The sequence below is a fragment of the Durio zibethinus genome, chromosome 4 (genome assembly GCF_047325235.1).
Source record: "Durio zibethinus cultivar Kanyao isolate XHJ-2024 chromosome 4, ASM4732523v1, whole genome shotgun sequence".
NCBI lineage: Eukaryota > Viridiplantae > Streptophyta > Magnoliopsida > Malvales > Malvaceae > Durio > Durio zibethinus.
The window spans coordinates 18,327,318-18,344,268 of record NC_143165.1 but is presented as its reverse complement, the minus strand read 5'-3'; positions in this window follow the sequence as shown (position 1 = coordinate 18,344,268).

Here is a 16,951-nt window from a genome sequence, read left to right as displayed (position 1 = left end):
TTAACATATACTTCAATCTTTTTGTGTCTTATATCATGAAAAAAAGGTGACCATGGCCTTTTGATAAGTAGCATCAGCATTTTTTAACTCGAATGGCATAACCATATAACAAAATATTCCCCACATTGTCACAAAATTGGTTTTCTTCATATCCTCTTCGGCCATTTTGATCTAGTTATAGCCAAAGAAACCATCTACAAAGGAAAACATAAAATGCTTTGTCTTATTGTTAACAAGGGTAATGATATGAGGCAATGGAAAATTGTCTTTCAAGTTGGCCTTATTTTAATCTCTATAGTCTATGCACATCCTTACTTTACTATCTTTATTAGGAACTAGGATTATATTGGCAACCCATTTAGGATATTTAGCCACAACTAAAAAGCCTACATCAAACTACTTTTTAACCTCGTCTTTTATCTTCAAAAGCATATCCAGTTTCATACACCTTAACTTTTGTTGTACTAACTTATAATCAGAGCTTAATGGCAGTTTATGTTCCACAATGTCTATGTTGAGCCTTGGCATGTCTTGATATGACAAATCAAACACATTCGCATATTCTTAAAGTAGCTCTTTTAACCTTTGTTGTTCTCTATGTGGAAGAAAAGTACCCATCTTTACTTCCTTATTATTCTTACCATTTCTCAGCTTAACTATGTCGATGGGCTCGTGATGGGGTTTTATTAATTTTTCTTCTTATTCTAAAAGTCTTAACAAATCAGCAGGTAAAGCACAATATTTTGAATCCATATCATTAGGCTTATTAACCTAAACAAAATTTGTAAACTGAATTTGAAATAATCGTCACAATCATCCATGATATTCAATATTTGAAAACCTGAAAATTACTAAGATTACAAGTATATAGATAGATATTTTGGCAAAAATAAGAGATATAGAGATAGATATGTTGGCAAGAATAGAAAAAATGTCAGAGAAAATCAAATAAGATGAAAAGGGACAAAATATGTCATGAAAAATTCATTGCATTTGACATTTTATTATTGATAATGAAAGATGAGCCCATACAAATTCTCCACATGCCCTTGGGTATTTGCAGTTGGGTTTTTAGTATTGCTCAAGTTAAGATTCAAGGATAATGAAAATAAACAAACTATATTCCCACATTCCATAATTATAAAGAAACAAAATATCTCTTTCTTCACTTTTGTGCTTCTTTCTCTATTGATTCCACCCTTATTCTTGAGAAGGCCGCCTCTAACTCTTTTGTTAGTATTCTTGCCTCTTGTATTTCCAGATAAACATATCCTTATGAATGAAAAATGTCATAAAAATAAAGAAACACCATCTTGTTCCCATCTGATTTTTACCCCTTGAGGTAAGCCATTCTCTTTTCCTTTTATTAACAGCAGTTGGTTGATAACCCAAACTAAATCTTTGATTATTCTTCATAATTTTGGTTCCTTTTTGGTTCTTTGTAATGCCACTCTAAGACCAAATTTGGGCTGCCATCCTTTACCAATCATCTACATTACCACTATCCTTGTAGTTTTTTACAAGTGAGAAAGAAGTATAATTAAGCCTTCACCCATATATTTGGTATTAACAACTTCGAAAGCTCAAAATGAGCATTTAAGAGCTCTTTTGGTTGCTTCCACTTACAGAGTACTAAAGTTTTCGTTATCAATAAGTCTTTTTCTCCTGTTAGGCATATCTATTTCGTATCAACTATAAACTTTACTTTTTGGTTTAATAATGATGGCATAGCAACTATTGTGTGAATCTATAGTCTTCTCAGTAGACAACTATAAGATGGTGAAATATCAATGACCCAAAATTCAACATTAAATGTACAAAGACCTAGTTGCCTTGAAATCTCTATATTTCCAATGACCTTCCTTCTCAAATTATTAAAAGCCCTAACCACCATATGGTTATTGTTCATGAATGATTAATTGACAGGTAATTTTACTAATGCAGCCATTGGGATTACATTGATGAAAAATCTATTATCAATCAATACTTTAGCCATGGTGTGGCTTTTGCATTTCACTATAATATGTAGGGCCTTTATACTGCCTCACCCTTCATGTGAGATTTTGCACCATTGAAGGAATTAAAGTTACTATATTCCCAACATTGCTGTCTATCTTTTCTACTGATATGTAATGATCAATATAGGCTTGGTTCAGTACCCTTAGCAATGCATTTCTATGAGGCTCAGATTTCACTATTGGGGATAACGATGAAATACGTGTTGGCATTTTGTTGAGCTAATCAACCACACTACACTCACTATGTCTAATGGTCTTAAAAAATTCATAAGCTTCTTTTTTGTCTTAGGTTTCTAGTATTATGTCCTTAGATTCATTGTCACATGGACTTTCCCTTTTTCATTTCTATTTTCTTCAACTTCTTTTACTTTCTCTTTCCTTGCTTGTTCTAAAGTCTCTAAGGTATATCATCAACTACTTTGAGTTATTTTCTCAATCCTTGATATGTTTGTTATATCTTTAATGTCTGAGTTGTTCAAGGCACTATTAACATTAGGTCCTATATCACCACATCACAATCATATTTTCGAGGGATTGTTTTGTCACTTTTGTATAAAAATGAGCTAGGCACATATATTATTATTGCTTTTTTAGGAAAAGACACTGATTAATTTGCTATTGGTTTTGGTTTTTCTATAAAAGATTGTCATAAGCTAGGAAGGAAAGATCCACTTAAAGATTGACCTGCTATCATATCCACATCACTCTTTTCATATTTATCATAAAATTCTATTACTCCTAAATCTATCAATTCTTGCAATGTTTGTTTGAAATCTTCACATTCCTAGATCACATGTCCTATCGCTACTTTATAGTACTTACAAATCAAATCAAAGTTTAATAGCTAACACCAATCTTTTAAGCTATTGGTTGAATCATACTAGTTTTGATTAGACAATCATACACTTGTTCCATAGGACTTTTCACCTCAGTCACCCATATTTGAGCTTAACATCCTTACCCTATTCTGTTGCATTAGTTGCCCTTTCAACATGATTAAATAATAGGTTTCCACTAAATTAGGCTTTGTTTTGGTATCAAAGTTCAACAACCAACTTTAACCAAACTTGCACCTTATATTTTAAAGCAATGTAATCTTTCAAAGAATGGCCCATATTACTAAACTGATAATCGTATTGAGCATTTAGGTTGTACTACGTGAGACGTAAAGGTTTGAAAGGTTCTAGAATGATAGGGGCAATAAGGTGACTTTTGACGAGCTGTGCTTAAAATCAATATAGGACATAAGTATTGGGTCAATTGGGGTTCTTTCTCAATTATTGTTATTACAAAGACTTTTTAGTCAACTACTTGGCTATTTTGTTGGGTGAATGGTTATGCGGTTGGTGTTGAGGTGTATTAAAAGATTCAAGGTCAAAAACCTAGCTAGTACATCGGTAGCGAGAGGGGGGAACATAGGTATGATATTTGGGATACTTGGTTTAAAGAAACGTAATATGGAAAATAGGTCAAGTGTGGGTGGTATAGAATGAAAGGTCTAAGTGGTGAGTTTCCAAAAGTGATGGTATGAGTTTTTTATTCTTTCTTCTTGGGTACAAGGGTTTTCTTGGCACCAAAAACCTCTTGTCTTTCAATTTTACCATTTTTAATCATATATTCAATCATTTCTCTTAATATCACCATATTGACAAAGTTTTTTATGGCATTACTCACTAATTTATCATAATAAAAGGCTTTTAGGGTGCTAAAAAAAGTACAATAATTTTTTTCTTTAGCTATAATTAGACCTAAGTTGTCATATCTCTCTATTAGTGGACACATTCTTTAAAAGTTTCGAAAAACCTTTTCTCTATATTTTATAGGGATAACTTGTTTAGGTCCATGTTTACCTAGCTAGATCTTACAAAGAATGAATTCTACTCTGGTCCAATTGAGCATACCACTTCGCTGCAAATCTAATAAGCCTATCTTAAAAGAAGTGAATTAACAATTTATCATTATGAGTATGTTGTATAATCTTTCAGCAATACATGGTTATATGAGTCAAAAGGTATTTGACTCTATCATACTTTCCAAAATTTGAAACCTTAAACTTTACAGGTATATTGAGATCGGGTGCCAAACTTAACTCATTGGCATCGATGCTCCCATATGCATCATGCCTCTCATTGCCTTAAGCCTTTCATTTTCATGCTCTCTGTCAACTTTGACACCTCTTTTAACTTCTGTTTCCCTTTGAGCCTTTTCTACCTTTCAATTCTCTTTGCATTGTCATTCTCCATGACTCTAGTATAAGATTCGTATTGTACGTGTGAGAAACAAGTTGTTCTTGTTTTTTAGGATGCACCATCCTTAAACTTTTATTAGTTACCATAAGTTAAAAACGCAATGTGTGAAATTTATTATTGTAACCTTAAAAGATTATTCCTTAAAAATCCACTAATATTTGGCAAGATTTTTAAAGATATCTTTGTACTTTGAAGGTTTGATAAGAGATATTTACAACTATTATTCCTTGTCTTAATCAGAATGAAAAAAATATGTTCAAGCAAATGATACATGTTATGCATGTCAATTTCTATTATTCTTTTTTGCTTAAAAGGAAAGCCTTTAAACCTCCTCCTATATTCAAGCAAGGTTCTTTTAAAGGTAATCTCTTTGCCTCAAAAGTTTAATGAAAGTATATTTGTAACCATCACTCTTTTTTTCATGGGCTCATTATGGCATATTTTTTAAATAACATAAATAGAGACATTCAATTTTAAATAACTCAAATTAGTAGAAATTTTCATTAGTTCCAAGAGTTTCAAGTCTACATATCATCAACCATCCTAGAACTAAAGCTATAAAAATGTTGCACTTGCTTATACTACTTTTTAGCCATGATTGTAAGTAGGGACAATCTTTTGCCTCAAAGTTTTTGCCTTATCTATCATCATCTTAGCCTACTTGACTACCTTGCAAATCTAGGTGTTGAAATGGTTGATGTACATCTGTTTCCCTTGACTATTGGCTTTCCATCATTTTTGAACCCCTATTTGTTGGTTACATAAGTATTTTCACCCTGTTTCCCTTTCTCATGACTCTTTATGCATTAGGGCAATGTCATCTTTATTTTCTTATAACTATTGTCTTAACGTGTTAACCGCTATATTGAGTGCATCTTTTTCTTACTAAATGGCCAAACGTATCTTCTTTTCATTCTTCAATTCTTCCTTTAATCTTTTATTCTCTTATTGGCTCTTAATTACTTTTTTTCTATTTGTAGCAAGAAATTCTTCTAAATCCTTTCATTCTCTTACCATTTGTAACCCTTTCTTCATTTTCCTAAACCTTACATTTCCAAAGTTGCATCTTTGCCCTGAGTTGCTTTATCTGTTATCGGTGCTTGCTTTCTTTCATTTTTTCATTAATAGAGCCTTTAACCTTTTTTTTCCAAATGCAATTCCTTGAGGTCACCTCAAGCCACATTTTTATCTTTTACCACTTTCTCGATCCTGTCTTTTTGTGTGCTCTCCTTATATCTTAATTGCCCTAATTCTTTTTACAATTTCATATTTTCTTTCTTTATCTTCTCTCTTTTGGCCTCAAACTCTATCCTAGCAATTGCCTTTGATTGTGGTGCTTTAGCTTATGGATTGATTGGTTGGATTGGCTCATGATCTAACAGAAGCACAATGTTGTTGACTCACTTGGCCCTTTATATTAGATATCCTAGAGTGACATCGTTAATATACCTTCCTAATTTTAATTTGAATGTCTATCCCCAAGCCCTTATGATGTTACATACTCTAGCTATGTAGTTTTCCTTACCACATCAAACTCTATTTGATCTAATCCTAAGGTCATTGAGATGAACTGTTGAATCCATATTATCTCCTAACCATTAACAAGGCATAACCGGTAGCTCCCTAAATTCCAAGTAATGAAACCTAAGGCTAATCACCACAACTATACTTGATTAAGATGCAAGGCATCCAAGGCACCTTCGAACTTACTCCATCCCCCTTCAGGCTTCCAAGGAACATTATCCATTGTTTCTTAAAGAGACTTTTAGGCCAATCTTTTACATTAAACTTGGCAATAGGTGCTAAAGTCTTCATGTACAATATTAGAGGAACTCTATCAATACCCTGGAAATGACTCTAAATCTAAAAATATAGTAGTTGAACACATCTTATCATTCTTTCTTCTCCTTTCCTCTGACAATGACCCAAGGACTTAATAGTTTCTGCCAAAATGGTCGATGAAGGATTAATTTCTTACTCTAACTGTGCGAAGAAGTCAATCACTAGGACCTCTATGTATCTTAAAACCTTCAAAAAGCTCACTAGACCATAAAACAACCAAGGCAAAGATATCCATAACCGAATCTTCCTTAAGATTATGGAGCATGACATCTTGCAAGAACATCATGGTATGCCTCTTAACTCCTTTCTTCTTGTCTATCACTTAAGCATCTACCTTAATTATCTTTGCCAATTTTTTTTTGTACCATGACAATTTCTGTGTTGTCTAATATATTATATGAGGCTTAGGTAACTATAGGCATAGCAAGGTAGAGTACTCTTCAATGGTAGGTGTCAAGTCATTTTTATTGAATGTGAAGCACTGATATGCTAGATTCTAAAACCTCACTATGGCCTTTATCTGGTAACATTGGCCTTCACTAAAACTAACAGGGCGATGTCTCTATACTTGGTTGTAAAAACTATGTTCTTCTCTTATTCCCACTAATTCCAAATACCCTCGAAGTTTGTCGCATCATTTTGCCTCCAATCTAAATAAATTAACCCTGAGAGGCTTGAAACATACATGTCTATCATATAACCCTCCTCTATCTACTACTTATTCTTAGATTGTTTCTTAACTTTCCAAAATGACATATTAATCGAGGAACCTAATTGCAACTCTTAGAATGCTATGAAAATCACTCATAATAAATTATCTAAAAAGAATGTCTTTGATACTTTATGTCAAAAATGATGTATGCAACAAAGAAAAGAAGACACATAAAACATAGAAAAATTAGTAAAAGAAAAACTTAAAAATATGAATGCAATGGACAAAGTAAATTAATGTTTCCAAACAACTTTCCTTTTTCTTTTCTTATTTTTTTTCTTTTCTTTTTTTTATTACTTTTTTTTCCTTCTTTTTGTTTTTTTTTTTAAAAACATGTATGATTGTCATTCCTAGTAATTTTTCTTTTTCAATTCATTTTTCATCATCATTATTAAAAATAACAACAACAAATCAATAAATTAACAATTTTAATAGAAAATCATATGAACAAGCAACAAATCAACCTTTCTCTTCACATTATCTTTTATCATAGATTAGTGAGGCACCCCGTTACAAATGGAAAAAGTTCACTTTTAATGAAAAAATGTCACTAGCCATTGCATAGGTATTCACATCTCGAGAGCATAATTACTTTACTTCCTCCCTAAAAGGGTTAGAGCTTGTGTATAGGATCATGCATGCAATGCATATATGAATGTGTCCGAAGGAACATACAAACCTTTCATATTTTCACTAAAATACACCTATCTTTAATGCCCCACAATTTATTAAAAACAAAACAAATAGCAGCAATTTAAAATAAATAACATGGATAAAAATGTACATGAAATGTGAAACATTTTTTTTTATTTTTTCAAACTTTATTTATTATTATTGTTATTTTGAAAATAAGAAAATTGACCTTAAAACATATTTCTCAAATTTTTTTTATTTTTTCAATTTTTTCAATTTTTTTAGGAGAACAAAAAAAATCAAAATTACCAAATTAAGATTAAGCATTCACTAGGACCATTAAACGAAAACTTAGGATAACATGTAATCAATCTTTTGCCTAGCCTTCAATATTGTTTTCCCAATGGAGTCACCAAGTTGTCGTAATGTGCAAGTCTGGGAACTTGACCACTAGACGCGAAAATAAAAGAAAATACATTTTAAAAAATCATTAAAACTAAAAGAGTCACCACTAATCTCTTTTTAAGATGTAATTGGCCATGTAAAAAGTTTATCCTATTAATAAAACATTAAAACAAGTTTAAAGTTTATTAAGAAGATATTTTGGTCTTTGAAAATAGAGCTAGGTTCGAGAGTCAGTTAATGATGGGGAAAGATTAGCACCTCTGTAGCACCTATTAAAAAAGGCACCAATTGATTGCATGTTATCCTTGAGTTTGTGTAAAAATGGTCCTACTTTCAATGTTTGCAAATTAATTCCCTAATTTTATTTATCTATTCCAAAAGTTGAATCTTTTTAAATTTTATGTCTTGAAAACAAATCATTTTTATTTTTCAAAAAAAGAAAAAAAAATCACTTTTTTTGGATCAAGATGAAAAATCTTAAGTCTTGAAACATTTATTTCAGTCCTTTTTATTTGGGTGGAATTCAAAAAATGTCCCTAACTTTTAGAGTTTTCAAGATGCCCTAGAAAACTAAAATAATATTTCACATAAATGATAATCGTTGAGAATCCCTTTATATTTGGGCTAGATCTTAAGGGTTATTTTTACTTGGAATATAACCTTATTTTATTTATTATTATTTTTTAAAAACATTTTCTTAAAACATTTTGCTTATGAAAAATGCAAGTAGTGCATCAACATCATGATATATAGTATATGAATGACACTCAAAGAAATATGACAAATATAAATGCATGAATGTAATGACAATTCAAAATTGCTAATGCGTGTAACAATTTATTAAAATGAAATGCAAATGCCTAAAAGTGAGTTTAAGGTTGGCTTTTCAGGTTTAAGGTTTGGTTTTCAGTTTTGGGTTTGGTTACGGTTTAGGGTTAGGTCAAGTTTTAAGTTTTGGTTAGGGTTAAAGGGTTTAAAGTTAAGGTTTAAGGGTTTGGTTTCATTTAAGCTTGGGGTTGGTTCAATTTGGTTTAGGATTTTAAGGTTGGCTAGATTTAAGGGTTTGGGGATTGGTTTGATCTAGTTTGGTTTAAGGTTGGTTCAATTTGGTTTGAAATTTTAGGTTGCTTCAGTTTTAGGGTTTTAGGGTTGGTTCGGTTTGGTTTGGGTATGATTCGGCTTGGTTTGGGTTATGGTTTGAATTTGTTTGGTTTGGGGTTGGTTTAGGGTTTGGAGTTCAAGTTTAGTCTGGGGTTTGGTTTAGGTTTTTCGGATTTGGTTTAGGGTTTTGGGTTTTGATTAGATTAGAATTTAGCATTTTCATGCTTATTTTTAGTGCAATTTCAATCATATTTTGGCTTATTCCTTACGATTTTTGTCAAAATTACTCCTAAATGCACATTTATCTGATCTGCAGATACAAATATGAATTTGAGAAATTTTGGACAATTTTGATACTTTTTGGAGAATTCTTGGTGCAAACTAGTGTCAATATACAAAATTGACACTTTAAGAGTTTTCTTACTTTTCTTGAATAATTTTTTATTACTATTTTCATTGTTTTTTCAGTAGAATGGAGGATAAATAAATTTATCAAGTGTTTGGAATTGTTTGCAGAAAAAAATATTGAAAGTTGCAAGAAAAATGTTGCTTGGACGTCCATGGTGCATGGTTATAGAATCAAGCAAATGTAAGGCATTTCAAGTTGGCATTAAAGGCAGCAAAGATAGGGGCTGAGTTTTCATTTTTAAAGGCTTTGATTGGCTATTATGTTGACTTCTTGAAGTAGCTATTACAAATGAAGAGCAAACTTGAAGAAAAATGCCAAGCATCAGTGCACCAAGTGCAGTAGGCGTGAGCACCATATGAAGAACAAAGCTCTAGAAACCCAACCTATTAGAGACTTTTCTAGAATTTTTTTTAGACTTCAAGCTCCTCCCCTCTACCTAATAGGAAGAGAGGGCTGATAATTAGAGGAGAGCTAGATTAGGATTTAGATTTTTAGTTTTTTACTTTCTTACATTTTCTTTTTTGCACTTTAAATTTTCTTTGTAGCCAAACATTTTATTTCTAGCATTTTTCCTTTGAATGTCATTGCAAACTTACTGTTTCTTAAGTGTTTTTAAATGGTCTTTCAGAATCTTTCAACAAAATTTCAATTTAAATTCATTTTCTAGCTCAAATCTACTGATTTTTCATTGATACTCAAATCTGTTTTTGAATATACCAATTCTGACCTACCTATGATTTTTATAGCATAACTCATTCAAATCTTGTTTTTGCTCAAATGCTTTTTCATGGTTTCCCAATTCAATTAGCTGCAACATATTAAAATTTTGCCTCAAATTTGTAGCACAACATTCCAAATCAAGCTTAAAAGTTCCAGCTAGATGCAGTAACAATGCAATTCTAGTTTTGATCCAACAAGTTTGGTGTGGACTTCTCTCCACTTTGGCGATTTTTTTGCATTGTTTTCTTCATTAGATCTTTAGTTCTACATGATACCTTGCTTAGTTTAATTTTTTTGCAATTTATTTCACATTTTTAAGTGCTGTTTGGTGAATTTTTGTTAAACATGTGTTGTTTTTCCAAATTCTACACTATTTTTGAATTTTATTCTAAAAAGCTGACTTTGTTGTTCATTCATGCACTTTTATTTTGATTTAGGTAGTTAACTCATGGATCTAAGTTGTTCTAGTTTAGATAAAGTTCCTTTCTATCATATGATCAATTGTTGAATTTTTTTTTTTTGAAATTTTCTTTTATTTTTAGTACATATTGACTGTTGTTTTAGTTCTTTGCACTGTTTGGATAATTGCTTGCATTCTTTCTTCTGCCATGTAATTCTTCATTGAGTGTTTCAAGTAGTTTTCTAGTTCCCTTACATGAAGAACCATTTTTTCATCAATAGAAGTAAAATAAAATCAAAATATAGCTTGCATTTGTCTATGACATTTTTGTTTTTTGCATTTTTATTTGGACATATTTTTCTTTTACATTTAGTTTATTCATTGTCTTTTAGATCATACACTTTTATAGGCAATTTAGTGGTTGTTTAAAAGTTCATTCAAGTTTAAGAATCCTTGCACATGTAGCACTTTTTGGATGTATATATTTCATTTTTCATTTCAAGTTCATGCATAGGCATAATCTCTAGTCGTATGTATCGTTTTCTGTTATTTTGAATCCTTACTTGTTCTTTCACTATAGAAGTAGTTTTACTAAAATTGGTAGCACTTAGATATAGGTTGATTTTTCTTCATTTCATAGGTCGTCCAATTTAATTTCATAGGAATAATGCACTATTTTCATGAATTGTTCCTTTATTTGGTTTTAGATTGTTACTTGCATTTTGAATTTTCATTATTTTTCAAATTAGCTTTTTACTATTTGTTAATTTTGTCTTTGTCATTTTTTCATGGACATTCTTTGAATGAGCCAACTTTAACAAGAGTAAGGTGATAACCGGTATTTAGCTTAAGAAGTTTTACATAATCTTTGTAGGATGATATCTTAAATGAAAGGTCACTATTATTACTTGTATGGCCTGTGCACTTACAGTTTTTTTTAATCAAGTTTTTGGAGCTGTTGCTAGGGATTAAGAGTAAAGAGTCTTGGCTAATATCATCCTTTACCATGGTTTTCTATAGATTGGTTCACCCATAGTGTACTTTTGTTAGGCTAATTACTAACTTGCCTTATTTTTGTTTCCTTAAGTTATAAACAACAAACTTTCTTTCTATCAGATTTTATTTATGATTCATTTTATTTTTCACATGTGGGATTCCAATGCTTTTAAGGTAACCAAACACCGTGTGGATCACACTAGACCTTATTATTTCAATGACTACCTAGGACCATTGCCTAGTGAGGAAGACCAAGCCAAAAGAGAATCGACTTTTAAAGCTTTATTCGAAACTTTACTATTTAGAAAGTCAAGTAAAGGCCATTAAAGCTAGGTATAATACCAAGCCTACTTGTGTCCATAACTTTCCAAGCCAACATGACAATGATAAAATGCATGGTGGAGTTTACCATAATGATAGGTGTCCACCAACTCTTTCAATCTTACACAAACACCTATACTACTCAAACTTAGGAAAGCTATCTTAAGCACATGTGGGATACTAGTTCAGAACATTCCTTTAGTTCACCACCTCATACACCTTATGTCATAACATATAGATCCGTAGACCTACTGCTAGATATGGACAAAAGAGAGTTGCCACCAATTTTTTTTGTTTAGGTGTGATTGGCCACCTAAAACATACTATGATCTACGAAAATAAATGTTAGGTTCGGGAGTTGATTATACATGGGGAAGGTTGTAACACCCCCATAACGTCCATCCAAATGATGGTACTAGTTTGATTTCAAATTATCTAAGCCTTAATCATTTTTTTGATTTACCAAATAAATTTAATATTAAAAATTAATTTTAAAATTGTCTCAATAGTTTGGTAGCAATTTAAGATAATTTTTTCACCTTAGGAGTATTCATGGAAACTACTGTCCCACTCTGAAAAGGCTCTGTCATCAGATTTATTGATTTTTATTCCATAAAGAAAGCAGTAAACCTCTCAATTTTTTTATTATTTTGAAAACATTATTTACAAAGATTTTTTTGAAAGATTTTTCTCTTTTTTTTTGAATTATTTTTTTCAAAAATACCAATGGTAGAAATAATTTTTTTTTATTTTTTTCTTTAAAAAAAGTAAAACAAAAAAATAATTAAAAATGGGTTAAAAAAAGCAAAATCAAATCAAATCAAATCAAAAAATAAAAATAAAAATAAAAATAAAAATAGAAATAAAAATAAAAATAAAAATAAAAGGGAAAAGGGAAAACTTGTAATTAGGTCGGGTCGGGTCAGAGTGCGAGTCAACACACGGGTCGTCGGGTCTGCGCGTAGATCTGAGCTTATCCAAGACAATGTTGTTTTACAATAATATAAAAGCCAAGCTCCAGCATTTTTTTTAGGAATCACTGAGCCCATCTCTCTTTAAACTAGCCTTTCTTTACCTTTTCTCTAGAAATGCCCACGAAAAACTTCAACCGGGGACCAAAATTCCGTTAAATTTTGGCAAAGTTATCAAAAAACTCAACTAAAAGATTGGGGACTTTCCAGTTTCTGGAAAATTGGTCGGATTTCGAAAATCTTGCCAGAATCTTGTCAAAAACTTCAAATGGCCACCAAAAAATTTATTAAAAACTTTATGTTCTTCCCAAAAACCCAAAAAACCTAAAAAATCTAGATTTCTTAGAAAATTTTCCTAGATTTCTCTAAAATTTGCCCAGATTATTCCCAAAACCTCCCAAAATCCTAATTTTAATTGAGAAGCCTAAAATCAAACCTCTAACTTTAGATAAAATCCAAAATCCCAAAATTGAACCTCTCAACACCCTTTTTGCCAAAAATTCTTCAGCCCTTTTTCCTCAAAATTTTAATGTGTTTCTATGTGTTTATCCTCTATAAAAACCAGTCCAATTTATGGGCAATCCTATGATCAGTTTAAGGAAACAAATAGAATCAATCATAGGCTTGAATCTTGGGATTGAATTCTTCATAATGGGATTTTAAGTCCCAAGATTTTCAGTAATCCCATGCTGATACGATCTGGCATTGAAATTTTGATCAAGCGGGATTCTAATCTCGATTCTATCTGTGAATTAAAACAAAAAAGGAAAGAAAAAAAGAAAGAAAATAAAAAAAATAAAAAAATAAAAAAATAAAATATAAATAATAATAATAATAATAATAATAATAATAATATAACAATGGTATATAAGAAAATACCAAGGAAAAAAAAATAATAATTATAATATTAGTAATAATAATAATAATAATAATAATTACAAAATATAGAGGAAATTAGTCCAACTAGGCCTGGACATAGATGGGTTTAATGGGCCTGGACACGAATGGGCCTAATTGAGGCCCGAACACAAATGGGTGTCTATAGCTGTTCCTCTTTGCATATCTTTATTAAACAGAGATGATGCAAAGACCTAGACACCAATTCTATTTCAATCAAATCAGCGAGTAAAATCGATCGGGGGTGAACATCAAATCGAAAGTAAAATGATCTAACCTAAGCCAAGATCGAATGATTGGAACGATGCCACGAGTTTGACAATGGTCTAACCTAAACTGAGATTGGATGATCGAGACAATGTTGTGAGTTAAAAAATGATCTGACCTGAGTCGAGATCAAATGATTGGGATGATGCTGCAAGTTTGAAGGTGACCAAGATCGAGTCAAGGTTATAAATAAATGATCAAACTGGTGTCATGAGTCTGATGATGATCTAACCTAAGTTGAGATCAGATGACTGGGACGATGCTGCAAGTTTGAAGGTGACCAAAATTGAGTTAAGGTCATAAATGAATGACCAAACTGGTGTCATGAATCTGAAGATGACCTAACCTAAGTCAAGATTAGATGACTAGGACAATGGCATAAGTCTGAATATGATCTAACCTGAGTCGAGATCAAATGACTGAAACAATACCGTGACTCTGAGGGTGACCAAGATCGAGTCAAGGTTGTAAATAAATGACTGGATTGGTGTAACAAGTATAAAGATGATCTGATCTAAGTCAGGATCGAATGACTAGGATGATATCGTGAGTCTAAAAGTGACCAAGATCGAGTCGAGGTCATAAATAAATGATTGGATTGGTGTCGTGAGTTTGAAGATGACCTGACCTAAGTCGAGATCGGATGATTGGGATGATGTTGCGAGTTTGAAGGTGACCAAGATCGAGTTGAAGTCATAAATAAATGACCAGAATAGTGTTGTGAGTCAGAAGATGATCTGACCTAAGTCAAGATCGGATGACTGAATAATGCAAATGTATGTTTTATATGAAATGCAAATGAAACATCAATTGTGGTACTAAGGCTTCTACATTCTTATTTTTGCACATCTTTAGCAGATAAACCTTTCTTCATTACCTTGAATATTTATTTTCACTATACATTTTAGCAAAAATCCATCCTTCATTAACCTAAATGCATGTCCTTGGAAAAAAAACCATTTTTCACCAATCTGATGCACATCTTTGGCAAAAAAACCATTTTTCATCAGCTTGAAGATGATCTTTATCCCTAAAAGGAAATGCTTTTATTTTGAAAGAGTTCATTTTTGGTATTTATCTCTTTCAATCTTTCAAAGTAACACAATTTCTTATGACTTTGTTCAATTATTAATCATTATCCCAATTCCAAAGTGGGGGATGCAAATTATGCACTTCTTCCATTTATGGCAAGTTATAAAGAGAAAGGACAAAGATATTGGCAATGTATATAACTGAAAAAGAATGACAAGTCAGCTTTCATTTATTAGGATAAGCAATAAATTACAAATGATGGTATATAGGTACAAAGAGTGTATTCAAAAGTAGCTATTTAGGGTAGCAATGCCCCAAGACAAATGATTAGATAACCATGACAACAAATCTTTGATCTCCTTCAAAAACTCAATCAAAACATGATGCCCCAATGCTTCAAAGCTTTTTGAAATTCATTACCCTAGTATGTTTTCCCAAGTGATGCCATATTCTGTTCACCTGATTTTGCTTTCATTTGGTTCCAGCTGCCTTTCAAGGTTTTCAACTTAAACTTTTTCTTTTGGATCCAAGTCACTTTTTCAGGTTTTCAACTTGAACTCTTCCTTTTTTTTTTTATACAAGCTACCCTTTCGGGTTTTCAACTTAGACTCTTTTTTTTATTTTTTTTAGAATTAAGCAAAATACTTTTTTATTGCATTAGAATTAATAGAACTAGGAAGCTCAAAATTAAAGCTCTTCTTGAAAGGTTCTTTTTACAACGTATGGTCCTTTCCAATCCAAGGTCTATTTCCCTCTATCATCATGCTGACTTGAAAGAATTCTTTTCAACACCAACTCTCTTTCTCAAAACTAATGAGGTCTGACCTTTTTGTCATGAGCTCTCATCATTCTCTATTGGTATAATTGACCATGGCAGAGTGCCATCAATCTCTTCTCTTCAATAAAGTTCAATTGCTCATAGTATTCCCAAATCCATTCATCTTTTTCTAATCTCACTTCCCTTAAGACCCTTAGTGATGGGATTTCTACTTCTACTAGTAGTACAGCCTCCATTCCATAAATCAAGAAAAAAAGAGTTGCCCAGTAAAGGTGCGTATGGAAGTTTGATATGCATGTAGAGCGAAAGGTAATTTTCATGCCAAATCCTTATATGTTTTAGTCATCTTCTCTAGAATTCTTTTGATATTTTTATTTGCAACTTCTACTACCTTATTCATTTTTCGGTGGTATGGAACTGAATTGTGGTGTTTGATCTTGAACTAAGCACATATTCCTTGCATCATCATGCTATTCAAATTCTTAGCATTATTTGAGATGATTTTTTTTTAGCCCATATCTATAAATTATTTCTTTTTTGATGAACTTGCAAATCACTGATATAATCACAATTATGAAAAAGGTGACTTTAACTCATTTAGTGAAGTAATAAATCATCTCAAAACTGAATCTATTCCTATTTGATGCCTTTGGGATAATGAGGCCAATGACATCCATCCCCCATATAGAAAATAGCCAAAGAGGTGTTATGACATGTAAAGCACCAGGTGGAGAATAAATCTTATCAGCATAAATTTGGCACTTATGGCATTTATGAGCATAATCAATGCAATCTTTTTCCATTGTCAATTAGTAATATCCAGCTCACATAACCTATCTTGCCATCATATGTCCATTTACATGTGCTCCACATATGCTGTTGTGAACTTCCTCAATAATCTTTTTAGCTTCAGAGGCATTTACACAATGTAGTAATACTTGGTCTTTGCCTCTTTTATACAAAATTTCCCCATCTAAAAAGAATCCCATAGCTAATCTTCACAAAGTTCTCTTGTCACTTTCTGTTGCTCGATTTTGGTATTATTGATTCTTTAGATATCGCATAATATCATGATATTAGGGGTCCCGATCCTCTTTCTCTTCCAAGTTGGCACAATGTATTGGCATGTCTTTAATATCTAATTTGGTAGGCTAAATTTTAGTAGTATCGTTGATCTGTACCATTGCAACTAAGGTAGCC